The following is a 12474-nucleotide window of genomic DNA, read 5'->3' on the forward strand; positions in this document are numbered from 1 at the left end:
GGTGCAATTAACCCTTTGAATTTTAATTACCAGTAGTGATTATAGTTCATGAAACAGCATGTATTCCTTCAATGAATCAGCATTAGAATGTTGATTTATGAACATTATCATCACCTAACATCATGTGTGTTCTTACACCATAAAGGGTTATATCTACTTGGCGTGTTGGTTTTATTCAAATTAAATCAGGCCAGTAGAGTGGACAGCAGTTGGATTACCACTGCCAGGCAACCAGGCTAATCTGGGCCTCCTTCAGAACTCCAAGTCTGACATTAGCATATCAGCATTTCAGCAATGGCTTCTCCGGGTGTAGGTTTGGGGGTAGAGAGACTCAGAGTTTGTCAACCCAACCCTTCAGTAGTAAACACACACAACCAAGTGGAGACTTATTCTGTGAAAATATAGATTTTAAGTCGCAGGATATTTTAATGGGCCATTAATGCCATTAATGTCAGTTCTCATTGGATTGTATACACAGTCCTAAAGGAAACCCGGTCCTTTTAGCACACACACACACACACACATACACACACATGCAAACGCATATAATGCATCTGACATTGTTCACTGCTATTGTACTTTCATCCATTTACTTTCAGCAGTGGAAAATGATTAGGGGAAAGCAACAGGACCTGTTCAACTCAAGGCCCATACAATGGAAGCAAACTTTCTCTATTTAAGTATGGCTTCACAGTTTTTTACAATTACTTTGTACAAATTTCTAAACCTTGAGAGGTAATTTTACAGAACTCAAAATGGATAATGAAAATTAATTTTTCAAAACTCTAAACACTTTTTTCAATTGCCTGAAAACAATACACACAAAGCTCAATTTATTTGCTAGTTGAACTAAATCACTTGTTCACAATGACACAACTTTACATCTCAGTATTAGCATTTAAAAATACAGTACAGACATTGCAACTGTCTTTTCATTTCATTACAATTCATCTAACTGCTAAAAATGTAAAGTAACTGTAGCATTACTCCTAATGCGTAGTTTTATGGAAATTGATCACTTTAACAACATTCTATGTTTAGATCATGAATGTTTTAGGAAATCTATTGACATTAAGCAAATTTACTACATTATATTTGGATGTAATATTTCATCATCGTTTATCATTTACCATGTTCCAATGTTTCAGATATGACAGCATGTATCCAGGCCCTTTTCTTGGCTTTTCCAAAAATGACTCATTACTTGCAACTAATTTAACATTGTGGTAATAGTGTAAGAGGTTTTTGTATCCACCTGCTACAATATAGCAACACCATCAAGATGATCCATGTCAGAATAGAGGTCAAGCAGTGAGAGGAAGTGGTGGTGGTCAAGGGAATGGCCACCAAGGTGGCCGTGGGCCTTGTCTTAAGCCTGGTGCACACTACTGGATAATCGGGATGATTCTGTGCACGATTCCCTCCTCCTGACAATCGTGGCCTTCCAGACTGGTCTGAACCGATTATCAGCCCAGATTATCCTGTAATGTATTGTGTTTACAGACAGAATTGTAACCTACCCGATCGGCTTGGAGTCGTCCCGATTTCAAAACATGTTCTGACCATTATGACCTGAAATCCTGTAGTGTGAGGGGAACAGTGATAAAATCTTGAACAGAAACCAGAAATAGCCAATGGGAGCTGAGATGACTGGGATGCTGAATGTTTGTTGGGCTGTAAAGTTTGGCTGGAAATGTCCAGTTTTCAAATTATTTGCAGTCTATTGTATTGTACCGGTTTGGGTGGCAACCACAATTTTGTGATAGTTTGTAATGAATATGGCAACCCTAGGTGGATCACACAAGTTTCTGCAAGATACCAGCTTTGTGAGAGATGGGACTTTGAGTTCTGATGACTTGAAAGAAAACTCTCTTCTACCATTTCCACAATTTCTCTTAATTTACTGCAGAACCACAAAAAGAACCATATCGAAACAAGTATTTTTTACTGCAAAATGATAGGATTGTAAGAACGACTAAACAGCAAAGCTATTGGTATCTTTTGCATTGATGGTCTAAACTAATGTAAAAAACAGTAGAATGTTTTCTTAACCACCTGCTCATAATGACCAATGGCATTTTGCAGCTCCCGTGAAATTCTGGTGGCATGGCGCTCTACCAGTACCTACAATATCAGGGAAAATAGATTATAAGCAGATGGTCCATCAGTGTCCTTACTTAACTAACAACAGCCACAGCGTGGAGCTGCAAGTACTTGGCTTGGGTCCTCATGCGGTTACACGAGCATATGCTGAATATGTTTCGGCATTCAGCTGCGGCCAATCAAATGCACTTGTCTTTATTTCCCATTTGCCTGCGTTTATCTATTTAGGTGATCGCCCTGGGTGAATGAAACAAAAATGGGAGAGGGAGGTGGGGTGGGGTGAGGGCTGTTGGGGGTGTGTGGGGGGGTATGTTCCTATAAATGGCTGGAAACAGTCTCCCGTTGTTGTTGCCGAGCTGCGACGGCTTATCGCTGACATAGCGTACACGATGCGGCGGCCGCGATAAGGGATGTACAAACGCGGCCTTTATATCCGAGCTCAACGCTAAACCTCCACCAGGCCGTATGACTGGCAGGGACATTCTCGGACAACTTATGCATTATTCACAACCGAGTGCCCAATGGTCAGGGATCAATCTGTAGATAAAAGAAAACAGATTTCATCTTTAAAAATGTTTCTTTTCACGGCTACCTCTCGGCAATTCCGGTTTCTGCGTTGCGCTGTGCCCGACGATGCGGAGCCCACTTCTGGCGTAGCGCATACCCCTCTGTCAGCCTGAACACCTTTCCACTGAACATTTTTCCCGTCGTATGTAATTGTGCTATCTACAAACCAAACCCACAATTCCCCGCACTTCAGGTGTACAGGCATGCTAGAGTTTGAACGCATCTCGCCAGGTAATGCACTTCAACGCAGTCGCATTCAGTTAAGATTCAGAAAGTCGACGTGGCTAACCGAATGCTTCGAGAAAAGGGAAACACATTTGTAGTCTGTGGGGAGAGTCAGTGCTGGTAAGAAGGATTCTCGGGGCTTTGTTTCCGGGCCTTGATGTGTGACCAGTGGACCGTTGGGCACTCCTCAACCCCCTGCCCCCCCCACCCCCCCCCCCCGCCCAAACCAACCAACCTCACCCCCCCACCACCCCCCGCCCCCAATCCCGGGCCCATTCTGCCAGCACTCTGCCCACCCACACTGACACAGCAGGGGGAAGTGCTTCAGAGGAGATGGACTCAAAAGCAGGAGGAGGGGGAAAAAAACGCTTTTCAAAAGTTTGCTGTGTGGGAATCGAACAAGAGGCCTCGCTCAAATCCTGTCTCCAGGCAACGGTGGCGATATGCTGGGGGAATATCATTAAAGTTGGAAAACTAAGCAGTCTTTCTGAATTAGTAAACCTAATCACCATGGGGGGAAAAATCAAGGGGGGAGCGATGCCACATCATGTACCCCTGTCTCACTTCCTCCAGGGTATTCATTTTTCAGTTTCCCGTTTAATCGCTGGGTTATTTATTACTGTTTGGTTTTTTTCTAAATGTGATAATGAAAAACGGTTTATTAATCGTATCGTTCGGATTATAAATGATTATTTAAAAAGAAAATGTAAAAGAAAAGATGGGGCTATCCAGACACGGGCTGTTGGTGAACTGTGGGGGCTGCCACCGGTGCAGCTGGCCTTCTGTCAGAAGATTAATAAGGTGCCGTTTCCAGGCCGACCAGAGACTAGGGGCAACTATCCGATGCTGCGGTGACTTCTGGGTAATGGCCTCACTGCAAGCTGGCTCAGTTTACAGCCATGTTTTTGTCCGGTGCGCTTAACGTGCAGAAAACATCTGACAAGAATGATGTCACTACAAAGGGAAAGAGAGTGAGAGAGAGCGAGGGGGTTGGGGGGGGGGGGGGGGGTTGTGCAGGTTCAGCTGGCTAAATAACAGTTAGCTTCAAATGTCATTTAAACTTTTAAATTGACTTTTTTTTTCCATGTTCTACAGTGAGGTAATTGTCCTTGTTCTGAAAATAACTTCTTCTTCAAATACATTTTAATTTAATTCTGTAGTTAAGAAGACAGTAAATATAAAACAGACGTCCTGAAAACTGAATTTGTTATCAGAATGACCTAAATCTTTATATGTACAGTATATACCCCTAAACATAATAAAAGTGTGGCAAACCGATTACTAAAGTAAGAATATTTGAAGATTGGGTTGGGTTTTTACTTTTTAAATTTCTGTCCTCAGAATAAATGATTTACAGTATCAAATTAAATGACTAATTATGGTTGCAAACTCCATATGTGTACATGTTCTTTATTTATGAATTTAATACAGATTACTAAAGTTACAGGAGAAGTATAATGGACTCACGTCTAACTGGAAATATAAATACTTTGCTCTCAGTGGATGGCTAGTGTAATTGTGGTGTACTGTGTTGCTGCTAATGACACACTTCCTTTGTCAATATGGTAAAATATATTATTTCCTCCAAAATTGTTCAAAACTTTTATGATTTAGTGTGGGATTTTTGTTGTTGACTTCTGTCGACTCTTTCTAAGGGTATGCAGTGGTACTGCCCCCTAGTGATGGCTGCACAGAAGTGGTGATACATTCTTGCAAACTTGTTCTGAGTGAATGTGCCACAGTGCTGGCTTTTTGCTGTCTAGGCAAGGTTGGTAGCCCTTTACTTTAGTTAGATTTAGTTTGAATCATTCAGCTATAGGCCCCTGAGATCCTACAGGATCAGCTTACCAAATAAATCAGACATGCCTACATTTAGTCATTTAGAAACAGATTCACAGATATAACAAAACTTTAACAAATATAAATAAATAAACAAACAAGATTGTTTTAAAGCAAATCTTGAGTTCAAGCCACATTTAATTTAATTCAGGGACCATGTCTTTATAGAAGCTTCTTTTTTATAGTGAAAGGAGCTTTGAGTGAGCACAGTTTTTCTGAATCTAGAATAGATTTAACGGTGAAAGAAGGCCTTTGATTCAGGTTTCACTGTGCAGACATACAGTGGGGTAAATGAACCAGGACACAGGATAGATAAGTGGTTATACTGTAATCACGACTCCACAACAAGTATTATTTAACTGCAACACATACAGAAATCTTTAGCGATTAGAGCCCCTTTATAAGACCTTATCAGTACTTGAGCTTATTCAGCATATGCAGCAGACAAAGAAGACAGCAGTGGGCTCTTTAGTAAACTACCTACCTATCATATGGCAATCATATGGCAATATTGTGATAGGCAATCTTTTGACCACATCTTCAATCTACTTCAATTCTCAGTAACTGCTATCTTGGTAAATAATTCCAAACCTGACACAATTTTGCTAATATTTCAGATTTCCCCGGCATGATTTACCACCATTCTCAAATTGTCCCAGTCAGCATTCATGCTAACTCTTGAAAGAAAATGTCACTTTTAATTCGTGAATGCAGTTTGGGGTGGTTAGTTTGGTAATTTTGTAATGAGGTTTTTTCACCTTTTAATTTATGTTAATGTATCACTCAAATCAAGGCAAAACCAACAAACTGAAACATAAAAAAACACATTTAATAATGAGACAAGTTACGGACAAATATTGATTGGATCCCCAGTTACAAGGCGCATGGTCTGGGATATCTGCTGGTGTGTCCTCAGAACTGGTGAGACGGAGGGAAATTAGTGCATTTGCCTGTCAGCAAAGGGCTCGCTTTTCAATCTGGGCCCATGGCCTTGGAGCCATGTTTCTTTCCCCGTGGACACTCGATCCCTCTGGAGCTCAAAGAGAAAGCAAACAGGACTAACATGTAAACTGCACATGAATTCAATTGAGTGTCTATCTGTCACTTACATTGTACCGAGTTGAGATTAGGGCCGCCCTGTAATTATGAAGAAAGGATGGACAGAAAGCTGAATGTTGTACTTGTTGAAAATAAAATCCCAGCAAATTTTTGTCATAGCCCCTATCGTAACATTGAATTTGTGTTCTCTCTTGATACTTTTTAAGTTTAAGTTGTAAGATAATGTATGACTCCAAATCAGCAGGAGTATGCAACACTAGGGCACTTTCTGCATGCTGCTGTCTTAGTTTTTTAGGGGGAGAAACGTCCGATTTGGAGGGGGAGCAACGTCGCTGTTTTCAACATGTCTGAACCACACCTCTCGCACCACCTCAACACAAACAAACACGCACGCACGCAAACACACGCACACATGCACGCAGAGTAAGCACAACTTAGATCACATGACAGCGCTGTGCTCCAAAAGAACTTTCTAAACTGTGAGGGCAAATTAACAAAGGGATGTGGGAACAACAAATTGTTTGTACCTGTTAGGGACAGAAGCAGGGGCAGGGTTTGGTGGGGTGGGGATTGCAGTACACACTCGTGGGAAACAAATAGATGGACCATCCCATCTATTCTCAGGTGAAAGACTGCAGGGTAAATATTGTTTTAAATACTAAAAACCCACATAAAGATGCATAGATTGGACAGAAATGCACACAAAAGGCACAGCTTGAACAAAAATATGTTACTTTTAAATATCACTGTTAACAGTTGCTTCTTTGATTTAGCAAACACAATTCTACCTACAAGAGTAACAGCAGCTTATTGTATCCCACAACAGAGAAAGGTAGCATTTGTTCTCTTCACAACTGTTGATATAACTTTGCAGTTTTTCACGAGTTCAAAAAGGAGAGTACGTTTTTAAACTTGACCTATACGAATGGCGAACGTCATTCTACACCCTGAAAATCCTGTTGGTTCAACAGATCATATAGGTTGGATTACATGGAATAAGACACATTTGGAGTGGGAAGGAAGCTAATAAGTAGGAAGTACTGTAAGTAAACAAGAAGTATGTTTTGATTTTGGAGCAATGTCAAAGCAACAGACTTTGGCCAACGCACACTGAAGACCACCTCAGTTCCTCCTCTCTGTAGATCTTTTACCTAACCATAAAAGTGATTAGGTGTAACTTTTTTTTGTTTTCACAGGTTCTTTGTGGTTCTTTGCTGGTGTTTGTTTTATGTAGTTTATTGCTCATTAGTGGAGCTTTGATCTTGTTTGCATAACTTCCTTTAATGTTCAGCAGGGCTGTGGACAATGTGTCAACTGGGTCTGTACTCCGTGCCCTTGATGTATTTTTTGAGACTGTGCTTTCCCCCTGTAGGGAATTACTGCACGTTATTCCCTGGTCTTCGCTTTGTGTTTTCATTGTAAGTATAGAACAGCTGATGAGCAATATTTTCTGAGACTTTATATTGAACTGTTTACAGTGCAAAAACTAACCAAATTAGCCAAACATATATAAAAAAAGAAAATACACAAAAAAAGAAAATACATCTCCAACGACTAGATCCAAAATGCCAATATAAGACTGCCTGCTAAGCCAATAAACATGCCGTTAAAATGTATTTGTAACATATTAACCCCTTAAGTATTGCCCCTTTTTTGACACAAGCTTAAAAATGACATACCCAAAATAAAATGGTTATTATTCCCTTTTATTGAACCCTTTTGACTACAACAGCAACAGGTCTAGAAGATCATAAAAAATAAGTACAATAAACACAATGATGGTCATTGAGGTCCATTGATTGAAGTTTTTGTCAAATACCCAAATGGAACACATTTAATAATTTCAGTAGGTACTCAAGTCTTCAAGAATAGCCACTCAGGCTTGTCAAAGGATTTTGTTTTTTATCTTACTGCCAGTTTCATTAAAATGCATTTACAAGCAATGTTTCTTGTGAGCTCCTTTTGTGTATTTGCGTGTATGTGTTTCACATAATAATGATAATAATAATAATTAATTTTGATAAAAGTAGTAAGACATGGAATAACCCAAAAAATTTTGGTAAGATTTAACCCAGCAATGTAGTTATTTTCACTCAATGTATGGGTCAAATGATCAACCCAACAGTCCGGGTTAAAATTATACACCGTTGGAAACGTAATGTCATTAGCTAAAATGCTTTTCATCATCACTTCATTTCAATGCCCATAGTCGGTTTATTGATGAGCTGAAGCTATACTGAATTTTCTTACACACGGATGGGGTAACACATTTTCTCTGCAGCTCCATTACAAATGCTGGTCAGAGATGACTGTACTTCGGTTCATCATGTTAAAGAGAGCCTATAGAAAACGTAGATAATAAAATACTAAATAAAAGTACTTTTTTAGAAGTATACAATGGCGAAACGGTCAGCAATGTTAATTCTTCCAGAGAAATTATAACTAAACAATGGACATTCTATCAACGTTTGTTTGTTATGACATTACCTTATTTCTTGTATGTGGATTTCCAAAATGCAGGTGAGGTCCCCCTACACTTGTTTAAATAAGGAACTGTTGTCGCTAAAGCAATGGCATCTTCAAATAAGTTATACAGATACTGTAGGTTTTAATGCTTTCAAGCAGTATATCCTGTTACCATACTGATTGAAAATTACGCCCTGCACCTGCCTTGACCCAGTGAGACTTAATGGGCTACAACAACAACTTAAATTTAGTATTGAACATAGGTACACCTTTGCGTGAAACAGTTTTGCAGCTCATTTCTGGAAGCACAACACATTATTTTGTGGAAAGGATATCAAATTGTACCACAACATCTGCTGTTTCTAAAAATAGTTACTTAATAACAAAATATTTGTGACAGTTAATCATCCTTATAATCATATTAATCATAGGTAATTATTAAAACTTCAGCCCAATTATTCCAGTATAACCAGATTCTAAAATCTGCCAACAGACTGATCAAAAGAATGCTCTCAAACTTGTTCTGTCATTGAGCTATAATGATGTTTAATATGAGGATAATGAAAATGGCTTATGTGGGAAAACATTCTGTGAAATCAAAAATTAAGGTTTTGATTTCAGAAGGTTTCAGGTGCTGATAAAGATAAATTTTAACGGGACAGTTCAGCTGAAGGAGAGAATTGCCAATTAGCAGAAGGGGTTTTGAAGAAACATATGCTAATGTATATTTTCCGAAATGGCTGTCGCCATTTACCTGGGTGGGGCACCATTACACACATGCACACGTGCACACACACAGACACACACCAGTACTCACCGCCTCTAAAATTACAAAGGAAAGACTAAACAATGTAAATATTAATTATATATTACAAATATATCACAAAGCAGGAGTACTGAAGTTTACATTAGGTGACTGCATAAAGGAAAGGAAATCTGATACATTTTAAGATTTCTTGAGAAAAAACAGGTGCGCCGTCCACCAGGTTGAATCTCCAATAAACAAAACTGTCTGTGATTGTCCGGTTTTATTATTTGATGTATTTATTAAAAAGATTTTGCCAAAAACTGTATAGCCTGGGTGTCTCGGTGGCGCAGCCTGTAGAGCACTGACCGCATGCTCATTACGAGCTGCGACGTCGGCGGTTCGAATCCGACCGTCCGACATTTGTCGCATGTCTTCCCCTCTCCCTCGCTCCCATTCTTCCTGTCTCTCTATACTATATACCAGAGGTCACCAACCCTGGTCCTGGAGAGCTACTGGGTCTGCTGGTTTTTGTTTTCACCTTAAAATCAGCACCCTGCTGAGTACCAGGTAACCAGGTGAGGTGAGTTAGCTGTGTAATCATCTGCTCTAATTGATCAATTAAGTGCAGAGTAACAGCGAAAACCAGCAGACCCAGTAGCTCTCCAGGACCAGGGTTGGTGACCTCTGCTATATACTGTCCAATAAAGCTGAAAAAGGCCTAAAAAATATCTTAAAAAAAAAAAAGCATGTATAGCCTACAGATCAATTAATGAGAACATCATGTCCACTTTTAATGAATTTGAGACAGGACAGCCCTGTTCAACAGTGACTGTATAGGGAAGTAAACTTGCATGCCTGGGAAAGTCCAGGGTCTGGTGGGAATATGAATGGCAAGACCCGGGACATTCCCGGGACCATTATGTGGTGTGAACATGGTTCAACATCTTGTGTATATCCACAAGGGGTATGAGTCAAATTCACAAAACCTGGAACCATTACAATTTTATTGTAATTGTAATTTTTTAACCCTTAAAAACTGAAACATGGACTGAAGTGGGCTAAAAACAGCTGTTCTAAACTTATCCAACCCAGTGAACCTTTTTTGTGGTATCTAGGCTGCCTGCTGAACGGTACCTAAGGAAAATGGAAATGAAACACAAGTAATAGAAATGGCTAATAAAATTCCCTGCTGAAAGAAACATCTCACGCTAGGTTTTGAAACAGCTGGTAGCTGGTTGACCAGTTCAGACCAGCTCCGTGCTCAACATGGTTTGACCAGCTCAAGCTATGTTTCGCAAAAAGCTGGTAGCTGGTCATTTCAAGCAGGTCATAGCTGGATTCTACACCAGGGTGGGGACACCTCTCTTCCCTAAAAGCAAAAAAAACCTGAAACGACTGCCTAACCCAAATAACCCCCCGAGAGATTTAAAATTTACCAAAGTAAGTTTCAACACAATAAAGGAAACATAACAAAGCAAAATGAAGTAAAGTCGGTGGAAGGATTTTGCAATCCAGCTGGAATTACCCTAAATAACCAGAGTTACTAGATTCTACCTACTGCAAACGAGCTGGATCACTATCGTAGCCGGATAACGTTAGTTGGATCGTGAAAGAACGAGGTCGAACACACAAACTCTACAGGCTGCGGCAGTTTCGGCAAACCAACTCGGGGTGCTTTACCTTACTCGTTAGCCTTGTAAATTATGGGATTCTGACAGTAAAAACCCGCCCGGGGTGTTTTAGAGCAGGGAGGAGTGGAAAGTGGGTCGGTGACCGAAGCGGTTTGGAATGTGGCGCGGCTCCGGCTGCAGCTGCGTGCTAAACGTCCCAGAGTGCCACCCTGCCTGCTCAGTCGCATCACCATTACCTCTGCCTCTGTCGCCAGGGCGGGGTGGGGGGCCCCCTTCCTAGCCGCGTCCTCCCGTAGCCTCTCTCCTCTCCGCTCCCGGCTTGCTGGCACGGCCTGAGCGGGGGGCCCCCGCGGGCCCCTCGGGTTTGCCATGTGTGCTGACCCTCTGCTGACCCCAAACCATGATACAAACTACAGGACTGTAATTAATCTCTAATTACCCAGAATGCCCCTCTTCCCTTCAGCCTGCCCTCTCAGATGTTCGCCTAATGAATCCAGACACCGCCAGTCCGCTTTCCCGACCCATGGAGGGCAGAGAAAATTGGGAGTGGAGCATTTGAGCCTCATTAAAAAGCCCATGAGGTCCTGGAAATAGGGGGTGGGGGTGGAGGGAGTTTAAATTCAGCATTCACAGGTAAAATATTTTTAAGTTCATCTCATTCAATCACACACAGCAAGGCTGTCAAAAAAGTAAACAGGAGATAACTTAAACTCACAGGTTAACCTGACCTGGGCCAAATATGTATTTTAAATCTCAATAGATGCCAGCCAAATATGGAAATGTTCCGTAGCCCCTGGGAAACTATTCAATCATACGAGAGAAGGGTTTTACTGTGGATATCTCCAAAAACAGATGTTTTTTTTAAAGACTGTTAGTAATCCGTAGGAATTTTACTGGAGTCTAAAGGGTTAAAGGATTTAAGATCTGTATTTGACACTGGTCTGGGTGTAACAGCTCCTGGGAAAAATGCTATTCTGAGCTACGCATGAAGTATACAATTTTATACTTAGCATGCTTAAAGTATGATAACTAAAGTGCATATAATTACATTTTATATGGGAATGTGTCATGGTATATTAGTATGATTGACAGTTCTTCCACACTGGTGCCAACGTCTGTGCAGTGAGCAACATTGTACAGCCTGCACAGATAAAGATGAAGAGTTTTGGCCTCCCTGACAAACGCATATACGCCACTGTTTGCAAGCTGCCACTCCTTGAACCCTATGACCTGGTGTACCAAACAGTGGGTTATATGTACAGTGGGGCCCGTAAGTATTTGGACAGAGGTAGAATTTCTGTTTTTTTACTTCAGCACATTGGATTTAAACAATGAATAAGGTGTGGCAGCTCGCAAACAGTGGCTCGTTTAATCTGTTTTCACATTAATGAACTCAGGGAGGCCAAAGGCCAGGCACCACTCACCATACTGAATCCACTGAATTTTTAATCAGCCTCTCGTTTGAGTTATAAATGTGAAAAATATTTTTCACCAGAAATGGCGAAATTAAATATGGTATTTTTGGCCAAAATTTACCTGCTTATCAAACCAGAAGGCAAATAGCAAGGCTCCTATTTCCATTCATATTTCAAAAGTTATTTTTTCCGCTTTCTCTCATTTCTTTTTCAATCACCCTTCAAATAATTTGCCAATGTTTCCATAGGCCTGTTTGTGCTCTCATCAAAAATTCCAGCTCAGAGGGGAGTTATTCACTTCAGATTGGTTCTGATCTCTCTCACCGTATAAGACTCAGGGATAAAGTCCTTGCAATATCCTGATTTCGCAAAGTGAGGGAAATAGATATGTCTCTCGCATTTTAAATTGAAGATATAAGAG

This window comes from Conger conger, chromosome 5, assembly GCF_963514075.1.
Source record: "Conger conger chromosome 5, fConCon1.1, whole genome shotgun sequence".
Classification (NCBI taxonomy): domain Eukaryota; kingdom Metazoa; phylum Chordata; class Actinopteri; order Anguilliformes; family Congridae; genus Conger; species Conger conger.